Here is an 11884-nt window from a genome sequence, read left to right as displayed (position 1 = left end):
TGAGTTACACAACCTCTAGAGGACAGGACAATGAGTTACACAACCACTAGGACAGGACAATGAGTTACACAACCTCTAGAGGACAGGACAATGAGTTACACAACCTCTAGGACAGGACAATGAGTTACACAACCTCTAGAGGACAGGACAATGAGTTACACAACCACTAGGACAGGACAATGAGTTACACAACCTCTAGGACAGGACAATGAGTTACACAACCTCTAGGACAGGACAATGAGTTACACAACCTCTAGAGGACAGGACAATGAGTTACACAACCTCTAGGACAGGACAATGAGTTACACAACCTCTAGAGGACAGGACAATGAGATACACAACCTCTAGAGGACAGGACAATGAGTTACACAACCTCTAGGACAGGACAATGAGTTACACAACCAGACGGACATGTAAAGCTAAAACAAGAGTAGAAGGAAGCGGGGCCTGTGGCTACAGCTTTAGCATCACTGGACACAGGTAACTCACCTCTGGGTGGGGCGGGGCCTCAACTCATGACTGTAACACGTGCTTCCGGAGAGTACCAATATGGCCGCCGTGCAAGGTAACTGCAAAGAGGACTCAGGGGAGTACTAATATGGCGGGCGGTTCGTGAGAGTACTAATATGGCGGGCGGTGAGTACTAATATGGTGGGCGTCACTTCCTGTTTATACGGTTTTTCAATATTTGACTAGTGAAAAGTGCAAGTGACTGGCAAGTCCAACAGCAAATAAGCTGCCGCATATAGCCCCGCCCAGTGTGTTATTTTCTACACAATCCTCAGGTGAGTTATCTCTTTATTAGTATTATCTTGTTAAGTTGTTATTGCCGGTTGTCTCTGGGGCTAGAGGGGTCACTGGGGACCCTGGGGCTAGAGGGGTCACTGGGGACCCTGGGGCTAGAGGGGTTACTGGGGACCCGGGTGTCCCTGGGGCTAGAGGGGTCACTGGGGACCCGGGTGTCCCTGGGGCTAGAGGGGTCACTGGGGACCCGGGTGTCCCTGGAGCTAGAGGGGTCACTGGGGACACGGGTGTCCCTGGGGCTAGAGGTGTCCCTGGGACCCTGGTGTCCCTGGTGCTAGAGGGGACCCGGGTGTCTCTGGGGCTAGAGGGATCACTGGGGACCCGGGTGTCTCTGGTGCTTGAGGGGACCCTGGTGTCCCTGGGGCTAGAGGGGTCACTGAGGACCCGGGTGTCTCTGGGGCTAGAGGGGTCACTGGGGACCCGGGTGTCTCTGGTGCTTGAGGGGACCTGGGTGTCCGTGGGGCTAGAGGGGTCACTGGGGACCCGGGTGTCTCTGGGGCTAGAGGGGACCCGGGTGTCTTTGGGGCTAGAGGGGTCACTGGGGACCCTGGGGTCTCTGGGGCTAGAGGGGTCCCTGGGGACCCGGGGGTCTCTGGGGCTAGAGGGGTCCCGGGTGTCCCTGGGGCTAGAGGGGTCACTGGGGTCCCGGGTGTCACTGGTGCTAGAGGGGTCCCGGGTGTCCCTGGGGCTAGAGGGGTCACTGGGGACCCGGGTGTCTCTGGTGCTACAGGGGTCCCGGGTGTCCCTGGGGCTAGAGGGGTCACTGGGGACCTGGGTGTCTCTGGTGCTAGAGGGGTCCCGGGTGTCCCTGGGGCTAGAGGGGTCACTGGGGACCCGGGTGTCTCTGGTGCTAGAGGGGTCCCGGGTGTCCCTGGGGCTAGAGGGGTCACTGGGGACCCGGGTGTCCCTGGGGCTAGAGGGGTCACTGGGGCCCCGGGTGTCCCTGGGGCTAGAGGGGTCACTGTGGACCTGGGTGTCCCTGGGGCTAGAGGGGACCCGGGTGTCTCTGGGGCTAGAGGGGTCACTGGGGACCCGGGTGTCTCTGAGGCTAGAGGGGACCCGGTGTTATGCCAAGAATGGTTTCCCTGTCGACTGCAGTTTCCCCAGCGCTCCGCCCCCCCCATGCAGCTACTCCCACTATCCCAGCCCATTTCATTAAAAACCTTTTTTAACACTTCACTATCTTTTCCGCTACGGCCCCGCTGCAGCAACTCCCTGACCCATTCAGGTTCCAATTGTCAGTCATTATTATATTGTGCGCTTGCATGCAACCTGTTGTAGAACACTAAGAGAAACTGTAAAAGTAATACTGAAACTGGTTTAACAACATACTATAAACATACTTATTAAGCTTATTTTTCTTTATAATATATAATCTATAATGTATCAAAATATATATATGTGTGTATATATATAATATAGTTAACAGAGACATCATTATTCATGTCCTCATCTGAAGCAAATAGGATTCTGGCTGCATCGTTCTCAGTGAATGTCAGTACTTGAGTGGCCTCCACATCAGTATCCATATTGCTAGGTTACACAAGGTGTAGTGCACGTAAAAGTGCAGTACTGCACGTGAAAGTGCTGTAGTGTAGTGCGGAAAAAGTCCCTGGGGAAGAGTTAATAACTTGTGGGTGCGTCAACAAATTGAAATATTGGAACTTGCACTCGCTGGTCTTTTAAACACACTTTTTACTGTGAAAATATAGTGATGTTTCGGGGACAAAATATCCCCTTCCTCAGACACAGTGTAATGGCATCTCATACAATATATAGAGCAAACAAACATAGTAACCCCCCCCCCCCCCAAGACCAAAAAACAGCCAAAAAATGGAGTCATGGTAACAACCTTGTGACAATAATAAACAAATAGTGATCATGATGTTAACATTTCTGAACAATGTATACAAAAACTTTGTGAAGTGATTATAATCAGTGACATTACAGTAACCAAACAGCAACATAGAACCATACTTTCATATGTAAGGCATTCAATAAAATATTAAAAGCTTAAATATTCAAAGGTTAGAGGCAAGACTGCAGGTACCTGTGTTGTAACATAATAATAAATTGGCATCGGCCGTACTCCATAATAAAACACTGAAAGACACTGTTCCACTAAAATATCATAGAATGCAATCCTGTATAAGTACCTGGTGATGCGGGTAAAGCTGACAACATATCCCTTGTTTGTTAGTGTACAATACCGCACACTAAACTCCACCGGGGCCGAAACCCGGAAGTTGAGGGGTGGAGCGCAGAGTGGAAAACACCAGGACAAAAGCCTATATGTTACCATGGTAACCCAAAACAAACGCCAATGAAAACAGTACTAAGACCTAACACAATCATACTTTAAGTGGAGCTGCAAAAGTATTTAAATACTGATACCCAGCATGTTGCCGTGGGAACGACAGGGAACATTAGAAGCAAAAGGTGAAAATGCTAGACCTTGGGTGCCAGAAATATGCCATCGGTGTACTGAGATAATTGGGCATATCATGCACACTATATCTGTGAATGGCCAGTCAGGGAAATTAGCTTATGTTCCTCCTGAGAAAAACCACCAGCTCCAGATAATCATAAAAGTCCTATGCAAAAATTCTTTATAAATAACCTATCAATGGTGTGCTAGCGACCCTATAATTATACTAAACTTAAGACAAGCTAAACTACACTAGAAGACCTGTCAGGGGGAGGAATTTGCCAGAACTGATTAACAGTGATCCATGGGGAAAACACCACATTAGCCAACCTATACACTGAACTAAAAGGTGGCGAAATGCTAATCACATATAACATACTCTCATGGAGGACCCACAACAACCAGTGGCAAACCTATAGGAAAACCTAAAGCTAATCCAATACCAATAGGCATAGGTGTCCCAAATGGTATGGGTTGCCCTAAATGCATAATACACCCTGTCATTAGTAAAAACAAAAGCCAAAACCACCACGGTGGACTTCCAGTGATCAGCCAGTATACATATCCAATATACTGGAAATAGAAAGTGACTCTCATATAGGTAGAAAGAACGGAAGGTGGCTCCCATCTTAGAAAAATGCATCAAGCACATCCCATTAAAGAAAGCAATGCCAGTCAACGACTGTATTCAGTCCATTGGGTTGCACCATATTTAAACGGTGTATCCATCTCGCTTCAGTTTGGAGAAGAATCTTGTTGCGGTCACCTCCTCGTCTCAACGGAGGGATATGGTCAATTAAAACAAATCTGAGGTCATTCACTGTGTGACCGGCCTCCAGGAAATACCTTGCCACAGGCTGATCGCTGGTCTTCTTCTTTAGGGCCGTCCTGATGGCTGATCTATGGTTGGCGAATTTTATCCGGGCATCATCAGTGGTTTTCCCGACATAAAAACGCCCACAACAACAGTTGAGAAGGTACACCACGTGGGTGGTAGTGCACGTGATGAAATGTCGAATCTGAAACCTATTAGTGTGAGGATGGCCAAACGTCGGGCCAGGTATCATAGCGCTGCAGGTCGTGCATCCAGCGCACCTATAGCAGCCATTCTTCTTGTTGCATTGTAGCCAATTTGGTTGAATATAGCAATGAGAAGGGTCCGTGATCATTAGGACATCTTTGATGTTTTTATTTCTTTTATACCCCGCTCTAGGGTGGTGCCACTTGTCAAATGGGAGGGTAGGGTCACTCTTTATAATATGCCAGTGCTGGTTAAGGCTTGTGCCAACCTTGCTGATGGTGGGACTATATACCGTAGTAAAAGTCAATCTTTGCGTGTCACCTCTATTTGTGGCACAGCCATCAAGTTCTGGATCGGTGACTCCTCGCATGCTCTGGTCAATTAACCATGAATTATAGCCAAGCTGCTTAAATTTTTCAGCCATTTTGGTTAATTGTACCTTTCTCAACTCTGGTTCGCTGTTGTTTCTTGCCACTCTCATTAGCTGTGCTTTCGGGATGGCTTTCTGTAGGGCAGTTGGATGACTACTACTTGCATGAAGTAATGAATTTCGGTCTGTCGGTTTACAAAATAGGGATGTCCCCAGATGTTTCTGGCCTTTCTTAAAGATCCTCAAGTCAAGGAAATCAATCGACCATTTCATGGGTATTCAATTTGAATTTTACTGTGTTCTCCAATTTGTTCAATTGATCAAACCAGCTCACGGGTGCATCAGCAGTGCCTCTCCAAACAATGAAGAGGTCGTCAATGTATTGACGGTAGAACCTCACTTCAGGTTTCTCAAAGACCCCCATAACTGATGTTTTGTATTTATCCATAAACAGGTTGGCCAGGTATGGGGCTACATTCAAGCCCATGGCGGTCCCTGCTATTTGCTGATAGAAAAAGTTCTCAAAACGAAAGTAGTTGAGACGTAGACTTAAATCCAACAGCTATATAAGGAAGTCCCTAGGGGGACCAACAAAGGGGTATCGGCCCAATGCCTCCATAATGCAGAGTTTACCGCTCTCGTGAGGAAAGATCATATAGACTCTATTTACATCAGCCGTTGTGAGGACCCAAGAGTCATCCACTTCCAACTCCATCAATTCTGAGATGAGTTGTTATGAATCACATAGATAGGATCGGATGTTTTTTACCAATGACTGTAAAAAGTAGTCCACAAAGATTGCCAATCTGGAGGTAATAGAATTCCTTGCAGAGACTATCTGTCTCCCCGGTGGTCTCGCCATACTTTTGTGGATTTTTGGTAATGTATATAGTATGGGGCATGAGGGAAAATCCACTAACAAATGCTTCCTGATGTTTTTGTCAATCCAACCAGCTGTACAGCCTTGTGCCACTACCTCTTCAATTATCCCTTTAAACTCGGACGTTGGATCATGTTTCAATGGTAAGTAGGTGGTCCGGTCACTCAACTATTGAAGTATCTCACCCTGGTAGTAGGAATAGTCAAGGATCAGGTACCGATCCCCCTTTATCCACTGTCCTGATCACTATCTCAGGGTCAGAGGATAGCGATTTAAGGGCTTGTTTCTCCTTGGATAAGTTGTTTCACCTGTTCCATATGGTTGATGTCTTGAGAAACCAGTAGCATGAATGTTTTAATGCTAGAATTCTGGCTATGTGGATCGAAGGAGCTTTTAGTTTTAAACAGTGGGTCGTTAATCTGGGCCTCTGCGTTTTGTATCCTTAAAAACGAAAAGAAAGAAGAAAGGCGCACAATGCACGACTCAATTGAAAGATTTATTAACAGATATTGCACACGCAAGTATAATGACACTTACTAGATTAAAAAGAAAACAAACATTCAGATGGAGCGTTCCGTGTTCCCAGCTCCTTGTCTCTCACAGGCGTAGCTTGTCTTCCTTCTTTAGCTATGACAAGCTGCTGCAGGCAAGGTGTTCCGGATCCTTTGCCCGGCTGCCGTATAGATCGTGGGGACAAGGTTTTTGCAGTACACCAACAATCTCCAGGTGATATGTCCAACAGCCTAATGCGTTTCCCCCGATCTGAAGTCGGGCTTCTTCAAGAGGCACTTTGACAAACGGATATCCCCAGTGTTGCGCCATTTATTTTTGAACGCGTAATGACCAATCCCAGTGTGGGAGTGTGCTGAAAGGCCAATCATAGTGGGGAGTGTGTGTTCGTAACTCGAGTTGTTTTAATAATGAGCCACATACTCGGAATTACCTATTCCGCTTGGGGTTATTAAGTGGGTACTTCACAAAGATTTTTTAAATTCCACATAATCCATAACTGTATTTTATTCTGCTTCATAATTTATCCCTACAGTTACCATAAAATGTATTCTGGGGGTCATATGCATATGAATGGAGCCAGAAAATGTTTAAAATGTATTTCAAGATTTAAAAAGAACGATATCATAAAATTACAAGATACCGTTAAATTAAAAATATTTTTTTTTGAAAGTGCTACAAAAATTATTAACAGGCTCACTATAATGAATTCCTAAAAAATAAAGTTACATAATCCTACCGGAAGCATAGCTGTAATATAAAAGCTGACATATATTTGGTATATTATATACCCTAAAAAGATTTTATAAGTAAGCTGCTACGTCTATGTCTATATTAAGTCCTCAAGGTTGTAATGTTTTAAGCTTATAGATCCACTTTGTTTCTAATTTTCTTAATTCAAGTAGCCTATTTGGTTTTATTTGGGAAACACAATCTATTTGTATTTTTAGAGAACTAGGGTTACTTCCATGGCAATCTAAGAAATGTTTAGAAACACTATGATTAACCAGTTTTTCCTTATTATAAATGTGTTCATTAGTTCTGCGTCTAGCTTTCCTTTTGGTGCGGCCTACATATAGAAGGCCACACCCACATTCCAGTAGATGAACAATATATGTGGAATGCTGCTTACATGTCTGAACCAATGACTACAATAGCAGCTGAAATAAGACCAGACACTCTGTCTAATGTAATTTTAAAAGATTTTAGTAATAATCCACATAGAGTTAAAAGGAATTGAGCTCAAAATTTGTTAGAATCTAATGAAGAATGTATTAACCTTGTGGAAAACGATCCAGAGGAACTTTTTAAATCATTAGAAAAACTTTTGTGTCAGGATGCTAAGGATTGGCAAGACCTAATACTTCTGGAGAATTACCTGGCACATAAGGTTATTCCCAGGGGTCTAAGAGTATTCAAACAACCCGCTTTTGATTTAGATGAAGTGGAATTTACCACTGAGTGGGAGGCAGCATCATATGAATGTACCAATAAGTTTATTAAAATTCTTATTAAATACAGGGAACTTAGATTGAACAAATTGAAAACTGAACTTGATTAAATAGTTACTAAGATTCGACCATTTAAAAGTATTTAAAAATGGATAAATCGTAACAAAAGTATACAATATAGAGTTAGTCAATTAGACAGGGAGCTACAAGGTAATAAACAGAAACAACTTAGGAGAGATATAGAAGATTTAAAAAATAATAAGGTCTATACGTATAAGAAGGATCACAAAGAACATGAGCCTTCTCCTACTAACTTAGAAACAGCTATAAGTAATACTCAGAAGGTGGAGTTTAGACCTTCTATATCTATAGCCCCCTATAGAAGATATATGCCTATAGCCCCCTATAGAAGAGAATATAATCATCAATATAGAGAAATTCCATTAAATTTCCATAGAAACCAGTACAATACAAACCATAACAGGAATTCTAATAAACAAGGTGGTCCTTTTGAAAAGCCCAAATACAAGAACTATAATTCTGATAATTATTATATTAACAAGAATCATAATACAACTGAGTATAATGGTGATTATAACACAATTTTTTTATAAATCAACCATTACAATGGAGACAAAGGAATAGTCATAGATATAACGTGAATATAAGATATGATAATCACTCACAAATTTCTAATTATTATAGATTTGAATCTGTATCACATAATACCAATCATCATAACATGTCTAATTGGGGGAAAAAACGGGGCAAGACCAAAAGAAACACACGAGATGCAGCATTTTTTAGGGACAGAACATATAAAAATCACAACCCCTCACAACAAGACAAAGAAAAAGATCCCTAGAAAGAGAAGAAGAGGAAATAGAGCAGGAAAACGTATACAGGCAAACAGGAAGAATAAGGAAAGAATAAGTGAAGCTAAAAAGGGTATTTTTAATCTAGCACAAATAGACTTAGATCACAATGATATTACTCTTCTTCAAAAAGGCCTGAATTTTGCACCTAAATCTAAACCAAGTAAATTTTAAATGTTTGTGGACGTACACAAATATGTTAGGAAACTTACATTAAAAAGATATTTTCTTAAAAATCCAGAAAACAGAGGTAGTTCTAACAAACATTATCTGGAGTCAGGCGATTTAGGCACCCTAAAGATCCTTAAGGATCTTGAAATTGCTGATTATACTGAGGCCAGGTCAGATTCAAATGAATATATAGATACACTAAATCTATCTTTACATGACAGCGTACCTATAATTCAACACTCTAGTTTCAAAGCAAAATCCACGTTCAACCCAGTAGGTGCCCAGGGTGAACAACTATCTACATTGAATAAACTAGTCTCTAAGGACATTGAGGAACAATTTAAAGAAGAGAATAAGTTTCTGAATAAATTTTAATGATAATTTAACTACATTGAAAAGGAAATCTCTCAAAAAACTAGTTGACAATGAAGAAATAATCATCCGCCCAGCTGATAAAGGCGGGGGTATAGTCATTCAAAAGAGAGAGGATTACCTTAAGGAAGCATTGAAACTACTAGGGGATAATGAAACATACTAAACTTTGCCTAAAGATCCAACGGAAGTATATAACAAAGAATTAAATAAATTATTAAGTAAAGCAAAGTTAGAAGGTATTCTCAATGATAATGAGTGCAAATACATTTACACTTCTCAACCAAATGTTCCAATTATATACCATCTACCTAAGATACATAAAGATAATTTAACCCCCCCCCCCCCCCGGTAGACCGATAATATCTGGTATTGGGTCCATTACAGAAGTTATCTAAATACCTAGATTTTTACCTCCAACCTTTGGTTAAATCCACAAGAGCATACCTTAAAGACACAACATAAGTCATTACAAGATTTGAAGGGATAACCTGGGAGGATGATATGATCTGGCTCACATGCGATGTTGCATCACTATATACGTGTATTCCAAACAACGGCACGGAGAAAGTTAAAATCGAACTGACCAAATGGTTCTTTCCATCCAATCATATACAATTTTTAATAGAAAGCATTGGTTTTATTTTGAATCTGAACTATTTTAATTTCCAAAACAAATTTTATGTACAAAAAAGAGGGACAGCGATGGGGACGACTTTTGCCCCATCATATGCTAATTTGTATGTGAATGCATTCGAGAATGAGTACATTTGGAACAATAACCCCTATTTTAGCAACATTTTAATCTATGCCAGATATATAGATGACATTATCATTTTATGGAAGGGTGGGTATGAATTAATCAATGAATTTATAAAATTGAGTTTTTGGATCTAACCGTTTAAAGATAGTCAAGGGAAAATAGCAGTTAAAAATCATAGGAAAACCACTGACCGGAATAGCTTTATACAAGCCAAAAGTGCACATAAAAAATGTTGGATAAACAATGTTCCGCACAGTCAGTTTCTAAGGATAAAAAGAAATTGCACCCACAAATCTGATTATGAAATAGAAGCAAACATTTTGGAAAAGAAATTTATAGACAAAGGTTATAACCAAGAGGTATTAAAATTAGCTAAATCTAAGGCAGCATCTAAAGATAGAAAGTCGTTCTTTCACAGGAATAGTTTTAAAGAAAATTCAGCAGTAATAGGGACTAATTTACACAATGAATTTATAAAATCACAATCGACTAAAAGTAATCCTATAAGATTTATTACTACCTTCAATGAAGGCTCCAAGAAATTAGAAAACATTTTAAAAAAACACTGGCCTTTATTAAAATCAGATCCTCTTCTAGTACCACATCTTGAAGATAAACCTACCTTTACATATAAAAAGGGCAAGAGCCTTAGAAACTTACTGGCCCCAAGTAAAAATAAGATAATTAATGATAAGAAGGCAGACAACTGGCTAAAAGAACGGAAAGGTACTATGAGATACGGTAAAACAAAGTGCAATATGTGTAAACATATTAATAAAGCACCAACATTCCATAATAGTCAATCAACTGAAACATCCTATATAATAAAAGGCCAAGTGTGTTTGTCCGAAGCTGTCATGCGCAGTAGAGACTGCGCATGAGGACAAACACCTGGCCTTCTAACTGTCTTGACTTCCTCGTGGCGTCGCATGTGGTGGAGTGGGCGTGGCCGGAGGGCGTGACGTGGGCGGCCCGAACATGGTGTGGGTGGGGTCGAGCGTGACGTGGGCGTGGCCAGATGCCGGGTGAGTGCACAGTGAGTGATTCATTGAGACAGAGAGCTCTAAAAAGAAAGGGATAGTGAAAGCAGAAGAGGGGGATAAAGAGAGGGGGGAGAGAGAGCACAAAAGAGAGGGGGTAGAGAGAGCACGAAAGTGAGGGGGGAGAGAGCGCAAAAGAGAGAGGGGGGAGAGAGAGCGCAAAAGAGAGAGGGGAGAGAGAGCGCAAAAGAGAGAGGGGGGAGAGAGAGCGCAAAAGAGAGAGGGGGGAGAGAGAGCGCAAAAGAGAGAGGGGGGAGAGAGAGCGCAAAAGAGAGAGGGGGGAGAGAGAGCGTAAAAGAGAGAGGGGGGAGAGAGAGCGCAAAAGAGAGAGGGGGGAGAGAGAGCGCAAAAGAGAGAGGGGGGAGAGAGAGCGCAAAAGAGAGAGGGGGGAGAGAGAGCGCAAAAGAGAGAGGGGGGAGAGAGAGCGCAAAAGAGAGAGGGGGAGAGAGAGCGCAAAAGAGAGAGGGGGGAGAGAGAGCGCAAAAGAGAGAGGGGGGAGAGAGAGCGCAAAAGAGAGAGGGGGGAGAGAGAGCGCAAAAGAGAGAGGGGGGAGAGAGAGCACAAAAGAGAGAGGGGGGAGAGAGAGCGCAAAAGAGAGAGGGGGGAGAGAGAGCGCAAAAGAGAGAGGGGGGAGAGAGCGCAAAAGAGAGAGGGGGGAGAGAGAGCGCAAAAGAGAGAGGGGGGAGAGAGAGCGCAAAAGAGAGAGGGGGGAGAGAGAGCGCAAAAGAGAGAGGGGGGAGAGAGAGCGCAAAAGAGAGAGGGGGGAGAGAGAGCGCAAAAGAGAGAGGGGGGAGAGAGAGCGCAAAAGAGAGAGGGGGAGAGAGAGCGCAAAAGAGAGGGGGAGAGAGAGAGCAAAATAGAGGGGGGAGAGAGAGAGCAAAATAGAGGGGGGAGAGAGAGAGCAAAATAGAGGGGGGAGAGAGAGAGCAAAATAGAGGGGGGAGAGAGAGAGCAAAATAGAGGGGGGGGAAGAGAGCGAGCAAAATAGAGGGGGGGGAAGAGAGCGAGCAAAAGAGAGGGGGGGGGAGAGAGCAAAAGAGAGGGGGGGAGAGAGCAAAAGAGAGGGGGGAGAGAGCAAAAGACAGGGGGGGGGGGAGAGAGAGCAAGGGGTGGGACCGCTGTACTGCAAAAAATGGCTCGTGTACATGGGCTTTAGGACTAGTATAATATAAAGTTCAAAAGTAACTTCGATTCCACAT

At 43.2% G+C, this 11884-nt stretch overlaps 1 protein-coding gene across 2 annotated transcripts in view; it reads left to right on the top strand.

Annotated features, from left to right (window-relative positions):
* Positions 1 to 637: 637 nt before the first annotated feature.
* FBXL6 (F-box and leucine rich repeat protein 6) overlaps positions 638 to 11884 on the top strand; it is a 441814-nt gene continuing 430567 nt past the window's right edge. For both annotated transcript variants that reach the window (XM_053715504.1, XM_053715503.1), the window contains exon 1: positions 638 to 785. The gene's annotated coding sequence lies outside the window, so the exon portion shown is untranslated. The remainder of the gene's footprint in view (positions 786 to 11884) is intronic.

This window comes from Bombina bombina, chromosome 5, assembly GCF_027579735.1.
Source record: "Bombina bombina isolate aBomBom1 chromosome 5, aBomBom1.pri, whole genome shotgun sequence".
Classification (NCBI taxonomy): Eukaryota; Metazoa; Chordata; class Amphibia; order Anura; family Bombinatoridae; genus Bombina; species Bombina bombina.
The sequence above is the reverse complement of the archived record's forward strand: the minus strand, read 5'-3'. Positions and strand labels throughout refer to the sequence as shown.